We start from the raw sequence: 10,470 nt of genomic DNA, 5'->3' as shown, positions 1-10,470 counted from the left end.
TGCAGTCAGAACCATAAAAGAACTCTCATCTTTCTTATTCCACCGTGATTCCACTGCGATTACAAAAATCCAAAGCCTACAATTCTAGCAGTTAACATTCATGCTTGAATATCGTTTAAGGAAAATTGATGAGGTTTGAATATATTAAGGACAAACCTACTTATGTTAGAATTCTATCCCAGGAGTCTTAGTAGGTTATAATCAAGCCATAAAAGGAAAAATCTTGACTTCAGAAATGAACTGTTCTATTATATTCAGAATCTAAAAAAATAAAAAAAAAAAAGAAAAAATTGTAAAAACTCAAAAGAGCAGTTGTTATGTGCCATTTTACCTTCCTAACTGAGCATGGGGTTTAATATTACTTTTTTCATCAAATCTAAGATCTGAACTTTGATTAAGAACATACATAAAAATACTGTAAAGAAATAAGATTGTATTTTTTTCTCAGTGATAAATTGCTTATTTAAAAAGCTATTACAGTTTCAGTTTTGAATAGAAAGCATAAACTGCAAAAAAAGGAGCTTTGCTGATGCAGAGAATTTGTGATTTCATTTCTTAAACATCATAGTCACTATTTTTCTATGTAAGACACTGTAAGAACAACTATGTGAATGGCAAAGCTAGAGAAGATTGCTCTTGAATATAAAAGATGAGCACAATTTTCACTCACTGAAAGCCTGCTGGGAATGGCATCTGTGCTACCACATGAATCCTGTGCTCATGGTTGCCTTATGGTCTTTTCTCAGCGTTGATTACCAAAGAAATTGCTTTAGGTCAGAGCAGAATAAATATAACAGGTCTTCAGCAAGCAAGATGACCAAAATATAACAAATAAAGAATCCTTTTTTCTTTCCATCATCATTATTTCTCTTGTCAGACATGCTCTTGGAGCTCACAGTCCAAGATATGAGACTCCCTGGGTCTTCCATTAGGCCTTTACAGGAGTTTTAACATAAAATTTTCACAGATGAGGCAAATTATTAAGAATTTCCAAAATAAAAGTATCCTCAGATCAAATGTACAGCTAAGTGTCAATATTTGGTATGCAGATGCAAATGAGCTGAAAGAATTCTCAAATTGTTACCTAATCCAATAAGTTGTTTCAGTCTAAAAAAAATAAAGCTTTCAAAGCAAAAAAATTCAAGAAGTTGGAAATTATTGTGTTAGCATTTCTAAATGAATCATTGCAACTTTGCATGGCCTTTCATTATAGAACTGTGCTTCAATTTTGCTTTGTCTGATCTACTTCAAAAAACATTTCGGTCACCAGCTGAAGTGAAATAGTGTGTTATGAGATGCATTAAGGGTAAATCAAGTCAACACAATCTTCTGCTGCCTTCCTAGGGAAAAAAAAAAAATCAGCAATTTTAGATGGTAAGTGTAATTTTTGTTTTAACCTTTTGTAACTGCAACTACTTACTTCAAACTTTCAGGTCTTTAAGGGGGTTTGTTTGCTGTTGGTTTGTTATTTTTCAGTGCTCTGGCACATCTCAGCTCACCAGTTCTCTTTTTGCATTGCAGCTCTACTAGTCTCATAGCTTGCATACATACTGTTTTGTTAGATTGGCCCTCACAGCGTCCTTAGCGTCAAAGCTCTCCTCTAGAGTGAGCTCTTCGAGCGCACCCTGCTATGCCTGAGCATGAAAGTTGAGCAAGAGCGCCTGGTCCTTAAAGTATGTGACAGAGGGCTCCTTCTGACACTTCAGATGACTCTCTGCACTAGGAAACACTTGTCTCTTTCAAGACTTACTCCACAAGACAGCCTCGTATGGCTCCCGACACTAGTATCACCATCCACACCCTACTACCAGAATAGCTTCATGTGGAGTGTGTCCCTACAAAAATTTTGTCATTGTCAGTTATTTATGTGGCCTCTCCACTGGCAACAGTGCAAGGAAGGATATTTTCTGCATCGAAAATGCAATCCTTTCCAAAATGCTCCACAGGATCACACTACAGAAGAGGAAATGAGTGCAGCAAAGACTTGCCTGTCACCCAAAACTGAAAGCTGCCTGCGGGGTGGAGCCACATGGCTGCACTCACAGTGCCAACCAAATACTTTGGAGCCTGCAGACAACATTCCCCTCTGCTTAGGTCCCAAGCCCAACTCCCTCAGCCACAAACTGAGATTCCCATTATTCAAAATCTACCAGGAAACCAACAACCTGGCCAAAGTTTGAGATGACTCAGTCCAGCTGACATTGCCAGCCACACCTGTGCGTATGTGCCATCTCTCTCTGCAGCCACAGGGCTGTGGTTACTCTTCTCCCAAGCCACCTCCTGAGACATCAGCCAGAGCAGTTTGGAATCCTTCATGTCACTAATGCTCCCACAGGCCTTGGCTGCGTAGCCCTGGCTGTGAGCGCATGGCAAAGCACACAGGAAGGTGATCTGGATTGTCCCAGGACAGTCCCTCCATGCCTTTGGGATGCACAAGGCAGGAGCCTGCAGTCTACCCGCGTTACCTCCCTATGTATTCACTGTCATCCTCCACCTCCCAGCTTGACTTACGCGTGTCAATGAGCCCATGCAAAGTGCATTTTTCAGGAAGGTTTGGGCATGCAGTGTGAAGCTGTCCTGCTCTGAGGGGTTCCTCAGAGAGACGTGTGTGAGCTGCAGGTGTTTTCTGCACGCTCTCACCAGAGGAGGGAATCGGCTTCCCCTGGGAAGGTCAGTCCAACTATCCAGCGTCACCAAGACGTGACAGTCACAGGCAGGCTCACACTGCTTGACAGTACACCATTTTGCAAGGCTTCCTCAAGGACAGTCCCTGCAGCCTGGCAGTCCTAAAATAGAGTACCTATTGCCTGCCAGATGTTATCCCGTGCCTCTGCAGGGATATCTGCAAGAGCTCATCTCACAGTTTAACAGTCTGAGCCTGGCATTTCGAAAAAAGCAGAAAGAAATCCTGAAAATTAACATTGCTAGAGGTAAAAGCATGTATCGGTTTAGGGGCTATAACGAAACAACCATTAGAGAGAGGTTTACTGAGGACCTGCTGGGCATCTTCCTGGTTCTGTGGTGAGTCACATTCTGGTTCTTCTTCAGATCCCAGGAGTTAAAATACAAATCTGATCGTTATGAGGGAGTAAACAACAGAAAGCAGGTCTTCATAAGGGACTATTACATTTATAAGCATTTGGCTTACTCTGAACCTATCTGTGTCCCTAACATGGTCAGCTCTCCCTCTCCTTCCTATTCTTCTAAGAGGATGCCAGACCATCTTCCAGAATTAGTCACCACGATGGCCATCCCAAAAGACTTGTAGAATACCAAAGACTAAGCATCACTCAGCCCTCCATTTTATTTAGAAAAACAAAACCAAACAATTGTCTGTACCTGATGGGTCTGGTTCATCCAAAGAAGTTCTGCTCAGAAGCAGAGAGTTCAGCAGTACCCTACGTCCCTGAATTTGTGAGTAAGAAGCCAGGAAAAAATACTGAACATTTTTGTGACCTAGTAGCACTTTCCATATCTCTACATGCAGGTTATTACAGACAATAGTTTATACAAAATTACATCTGCTTTATCTGCACCTTTAACAGCAGATCACTAGGTGCTCTGATACTGGTTTTTAACATGGCAAGGTGTCCTACTTTGTAGTTTTAAATTGATAAAATTGCCAGCAGGTAACAATGCACACACCCCTTCTGCTGTTTTAGTATATTTGACAGTGCCAAGGGAAAGATTAAAGGGTGACTTGAACAGTTTTTAAATAGGTCAGATAGGATGTGGATCATCTTATATCCCCTAAACTGAACTCCGTTGTTTACTATTACGTAATATAGTTAAGGTCTGATGAAGATGCATTTGATGTGCATAGCATCGATTTATCTGTACGTATATAGTTCTAACAATGGAAGACAGAACAGCAGCCCAGAATGAACAAAGTAGGGAGGGATGTTTGACTTTTATTTTTCCCAAGTGCAAATACCTCTGTGCCTGCATTACTCCAAAAGCCATTTTTTCTTGAGCTGTCTACAAGAACAATTGTTCTTAAACTACTTAAACTATCCCCTATTATTCATGTATGGAACAAATATTTATGAATTCCTTAGTATTAGTCTCCATGGTGTATAAAATAGATTTTTTTGGAGGTATTTTCTAGCTCTGTATCACCTTCTTATCCCCCTGTTATGATACTCTCCTGTAGCTCTTCAGGTATCTTTCAACAAAATCCTCTTTACTAAAATGCTTGACTGCCTCGGGATAAAAGTCTGTTTTACCACCTAGAAGCTATCATGGTGCCAGTACTAGGAATCACCACTTGGTTTGTCTTTGCAGGGGAGGTCTGTTTGCTTGCTTTGTATCCGATGGCCAGCTCTATAACCTAGCTCTGGAGCCCTACCCATTCACTTTTGGGCTGAGAATCTGTATCTCCAACTGCCCAATTTTTCCTCAGATCCTATTTTTCTGAAAAAGCATGCATTTGCAGCTGAAAATGATGATTTTATTCACTAGAGGCTGTTTGCCAGACACCTTTTGGCAATGGCAGTTAAGGGGCTTATAGTCAGTTTCAGCTAACGCTGACCTTCTGTAAATAATGAAATCAAACTATTTTTATTCTCAGAGACTAAGGCTATTTTTCTATTTAATTTTCCTTAGTACCAGTGATGCATAAGCCACACATCTCCAGGGCTGTCTTATGAGAAAAGGACTGTGCCAGTAAGTTCCTTACAGACAGCTGTAACTCCAGAGCTGCTGGTCTCTGCCTTGATATGACCTGCCTGCTCAATTTGCTCTGCAAGATTCTGCAAGTATGTTAACTTCATTTCAACTTAACATTTTCCTTAGTATGCTTTAATTTAACAGGTCCACCTCTCCCACAGCTGCTCAGTCTTAACTCATGCTTTTCTAACATTCTTTCATCATATTCAGACATTATCTGCACACTTTAGCACTCTGTTGGTGAGCCTTAGCATGACCAGATGGAAGAGTGTCTCCTAAAATGCACACTGAATGATTGTATGAATGGGAGCATTTATATTCTGGTTTTTTTTTTTTTTTTTTTGGGTGGGGGGGTTGCCCCTAAAGGAATCTGTTAGAAACCTGAGGATATCTCAACAATCTTAAAAAAAAAAAAATCCAGTATCAGCCTTCTCCTCTTGCTGGTAATAAAGCTACCTCCCTTTATTACACATTTATCTAATTCACAAGTATATATTAAAAACCAAAATATTGCAGTTTTTCCTAGAGGTATGCATTATTCCCAAACCTATCCATGGGTTGTTTTTTGTTTGGTTGGGTGTTTTGTTTTGGGGTTGTATTTTTTGGGGGGGGGGAGGAGGGTTGGTTTGTTGTTTTGTTTTTAGCTCTGCATCAAGATGAAAAGAACTTTCTTAGGGGAATGAATCATAGCCCAACTTAACTTTTTCAGATCTGTGCTATATGCAATTTAGAGCTTACTTGTCCACTGGGAGAAATCCTCAAACAATTCCTCAATTGTTTTGGTTTTCTTACTCTCCAGTGAGACCACGCATTGATGCATTCTTAAGTGCCCTATATTTTTAGCCCTCGTACTATTACAAAATGAACAGGTTCAGGACTTGGGAGTCCAAAAGGTGTTCCCGGCTGACACGGGTCATCAGATACCATTTTTTCCTTTCACTGCAAACTTCAAAACAGGCTCAGGCAGCTAATGGGAAGATGTAGCCTTTTACCCTTTTGAAGAAACGTGTTAGTGTTTTGGGCTCTCTGTGAGTAGTCTAGTACCCAATTTATAACAATTACACACCCCAGGGAACGTGACACATAGATGTTTGCTTCACTTAGCCTGTAACTCAAGCCAGATAAGTATTTCTCTGCAAAATCCACACCATTAGATAGGGTTCATAGAGTTATAGGTTCTGACATGATAAAAATGAAGGAAAGCCACAGTTAATCCACTTACAATACACAAGCAAATCTCAAAATTCTTCCTTTCTCCCAGTTCAGCATCCACATCTCTAGACACTTATTTAACCCCTACTGTCAGGGCAGGCTTGAAAGTATAATACACCACACAGGAGAGCCAACCGCATTAACCCAATTAATATCATCTCAACCACTGGTATATGAAACACTTTTCATCAGCTTGTTGCAGCTAAAATAAAATGAACCAGAGACTTTCCTCCCTCAAAGGAACTGTATTACAGCTGTTGACCCCCCTCAGACTTTACTAACAGTGTCTGGAGGCAGCCCTCATTCACACCCCATGTTACCTACGGGCTAAGAAGCTTGCTCAGCTCCCTCGGTGGAGACGAACCTGGATGCCATCAGCGTCTTGCAGGTACTGTTACTCAAATATCCATGCTAGACCTCTTGACACTGCATACGCCTGTTGCGTAGGAGGAACAGCTGATTTCATCCTGTAAAAGCCACCTCCATGCTACCATTTGGGGTTTTCCCTCAAAACGCAGCTTTTGTCTTACTCGAGAACAGAACTTCACATAAACCCAACCAGGTTTGCATAAAATCTTGTAGAACCCCACACTTGTATACACAAAGACAAACAGATTAGGTTTCCGCTTTACCCGTAAATATATGTGATTTCTAAGAAGTAACAGTAATCATGTATTTTCTGAAAATCAGGAATCCTAATGCAAAAGCAAGTCTGCCTAAAGACAGAATTTTCTCTCTAGCAGCCAGTTTAAATGAAACAGCCAGGCACTTGGGAACGTGAAGAATAAGGAATGAAAAGGGTCTTTCTGACTTCTGTATCAGTAGCAGCAGCAGCAGCAGCAGTGCTCGGCTTCTACTTTAGCTAAACAACAGGAGCAGCAGTAATAATGTCCCTCTGTGGAGGGAAGTGTAAAAGTCTAAGCTATTGTTGGAACAAAAGAACTGTAAAATTTCCATTAAAAGGGTAAGTGTTTTAAGGGGGGAGAGACCTTGATTATTTTTTTTTTCCACGTACCTGCTTTGTGAAGCTCAGGAAAGGAGACAAGAATATTCTCGAGACTAGTCTGGCTTCCTGGATCGTAGGGAATCAGATAGATCTGATCCAATCTCCATTCAGACATGAAACAATCTCTCCTTGCAGTCTTCCCTTCACACACAGGCATACAACCTTCTTCATCCCCCTGTTAGTCGGTGACAAGAAATTGAGAAACAGGTAAGTGCGTGTTGCAATGCCAGGCGTCTCAACTTGGGAACTGCAACTGTTGCGTGTTTTTTCTCCTCCATGGCGCATCCCAATTTGTGGGATATAGCTGGAAACCAAGCTCCTGAAGCTGATTATGGAATGGGCTAATGCAGAGTTGAATCCAATTTTCATTTTTAATGCAAGCTGACCAATAAAGGGTGCTACTGCTGGAACAGTTCTGCCAGTTTTTCAAGGTACCTTTGACACACTAAGAAGTTTTCTAAATGCATCTAGGACAGCATTTGGAGAAGTAGCCTTCAACATGAGCTTATGAAAGCATACACACACACATATATATATTTATATGCACATTTATGTGCACGTACTTATCAGTGATCTCTTATGCCCAGCACAGCCTATCTTTTTCTTCGTACACACAGACAATGAGTGTTAATGTAGTGCTGAGCCAGATGTATCTGGAGATTTTTGAAAATGCCAAAGAACCCTGCCAGTTAGATTTCCTCACCCACAATGAATCTTGAGTGTCAGCCAAGGTTAAGACCGTTAGCTTCAGATATATATGAATATATTCTAACCACACTTCATTTGTCATCAAACAAACAGAATGCATGTTTATACCTATCTATCTAGATATCTGTTGCATACAGGCACGCACACACAATTTATACAGCAGTAAGAACTAGAAACCACACTGACTGTTAGTCAATAACCACTTCCTGGCAATGGTAAAAGACAACCTGACCATTCTGCTTTCTCTGTTTCTGCCTATCTGTGTTAAAAACAGTAAAGCATTTCTGAGACATCTCTGGACCCTAGAGGGAAAGGGCATTTACTGGAAGCTGGGAATTAATCTCTCCGTCTTGCTGGAAGTATCTGAGTAATCATGGTGGACCAGCACTCACCTACTAAAATCTCATTTTCGTGAGTCACCACTGAAATTTCATCCCCATTCTTCAACGTATGTGCATGTCAGATGGAAGAACCACGATATTTCAGCATATTAATGATATTGTCTCTATTCTGTGCTGCCTAGTTAAAATGGAATAATAGTATTTTGATCCCCTGGTTTGTTTTTGTATAGTACAAATTCTCAGTGGTGTACAATAAATAAAAAATTAGATGGCTTCCAGTGCCTGAGCTTAGACAGTAAAAGCCAGGTTAGATATGCAGTGTAGATATATCAGCAAATTAGATAGCATTTGCCACAAAAGGACTGGGTGAGTAAAATCACTATCTCATTAGTTGGTCCTAAAGCTATAAGTGTGCTCCAGATGCTCTTATCGAACATTCCATTCAAACCAACAAAAAAATCAAGCTGTGCTTTGTTTCCTTTTATTTGTTTTTTAAGAGACAGCCTCAGAGCTTGAAATCCACATTTCCAACAAGTAACAAAAATAAATTCAGCAACAACCCCTATCCCATGGTCAAGACCTTTCCTGCACATTCCAGATTAAAATAGCCTTGGGATTTAAATGTGTCATCCTATGCTGATTAAATTCAACATTTTTAGACATCTAGTGAAAAGAACCATGGTGCAATTGCTACTCTAAGATCAAGAAAAATCAAAATGAAAAAGAAAAAGAAAGAAAAAAAACATTTTGAAGGAAAAATAAGCATTAGAATCACAATAGCCAACCAAGATCAGTCTTCCATCTGTCAAACACTGTTTCACAATGAAATAAAACCTGCTGAGTTCATCAAAGTGGAAAGTGCTTTACTGCTACATCAGATTCCAGATCACTGTGAATCTAATCACAAGAAAACGAAAGAAGAATGTATTGAATTAGCTGGGAAAGGAATAACTGTTTTTCTTCTCTTTCTTATAGCAACTTAATCTGAATAAAGTATCACAGAACCCTGGCTGAGCCTAAGATTAGAAAGAAATTTGTATAATGCATAGTTTAGAAAGTCAGACTCAGCTGCTAACAGCTAAGATAATTGCATACCAAGGAAAAAGATGATGAAGAAGAAATATGTAGTAGTAGTGCATTGTCAAGCAGCATGATTGCAGTGTTAGTCTCCACAGAGGATTTGTTACAACTTTAAAACTGGTTTATATGCATGCTGGCTCTTTTATTGGGATAGACCGTAACGTTTGTAATATTTTCATTCTCACTAGCATTACAGAAATCCTTGTTTACAATAGGCTCTGCTGTTTTCACCCTTTGCAAAGGGTGGGGACAAAGGTCTCTTTCAGTAAAGTGTGTGACGGGGGGAGTATTAATTGCAAGTAAAACAAACTATCAAACATTGCTGTTAATACTATTGCATGAAGTTGTATAGTCCCATCTAGTGGTCAAAAATTACTTCACTGCAGAAAAGAAACAAATACAGCACCTAAGTCACAGTCCCAACAGATCTGTAAATGTTATTATCTGTTTAAGCATTGTACCAATATTCTCATTCTAGTACAAGCCCCAGGCCCACTATATTTGGTTATACTATATCCTAAGGCAGAACCATATACAGTGAATGCTTCATGTCCACAGCTAATTCCAGGGAAAAAAGATAGAATTGCATCTCAAAACTGGACTCATCGAAAGAAAGTGAGCTATCATTGATTTTATTTTGTAACTGATTCTGCTTCTTGAGAATATTTTCTTACAGTAAATATCACTCTCTAATGGTATTCTGCAAAGTGGCAGCCGATGGTAGCATCATAAACAGCACTTCACAGATATTATGGATTATATTACTATTGACACAGTCTTAAAACCAAGCAGAATTCCATTTTTCCTGCAATTGCAACATCTCTTTCACAGTCTACAAAACAGTATTTCAAGGAATGCTGAGTCCTGCTGCTAGAAAGATGTATGCTTTCATTGCCAGCATGTGCAGTATTTATGACTATTTAAAAATCCCTGGCATTTGTTGAAAATCCTCTGGAAATTGTTTTAATAAAGCTCAAAAACACCCTTCTTAATCTGCTAGTAAGCAAATTAATTCCCACAAGCATTCACAGTTTACAGCGTAACAGGCTGCCATTTTGGAAACAAAATCACTGGTTGTTGTGATACAGCTACATTTCTGGTAAGGGTCTAAATCAAGGGCTAATGTGTAAGTCGCACGAGCTCAATAGGGAATGTGAACAGCAACAAAACCCTGAGGCAGAGTTATTTCTCTCTTTAGAAAAAGTATAGGAAAAAGCTCAGTAATTGTTTGTGTAAGTAGTGAAATGCATAACATGGGCAGAACAAGAGTAACGTCTTTTTCTCACAGAGTTGCGACAACCACTGCAACTGCTGTCATCACTGCTACCGTCTAAGGAGAAGGGCCACATGTCCACCGCAGGGGCAATGATGCCTGAAAGGAGCCCAGAAAGACTAGAGGGGCGAGGGACTAGAAAGTGCCATTACACATGAAAGTGTACTGGACACCTATACGTT

The sequence above is a fragment of the Charadrius vociferus genome, unplaced genomic scaffold (assembly GCF_000708025.1).
Source record: "Charadrius vociferus isolate BGI_N301 unplaced genomic scaffold, ASM70802v2 scaffold59, whole genome shotgun sequence".
Lineage (NCBI taxonomy): Eukaryota > Metazoa > Chordata > Aves > Charadriiformes > Charadriidae > Charadrius > Charadrius vociferus.
The sequence above is the reverse complement of the archived record's forward strand: the minus strand, read 5'-3'. Positions refer to the sequence as shown.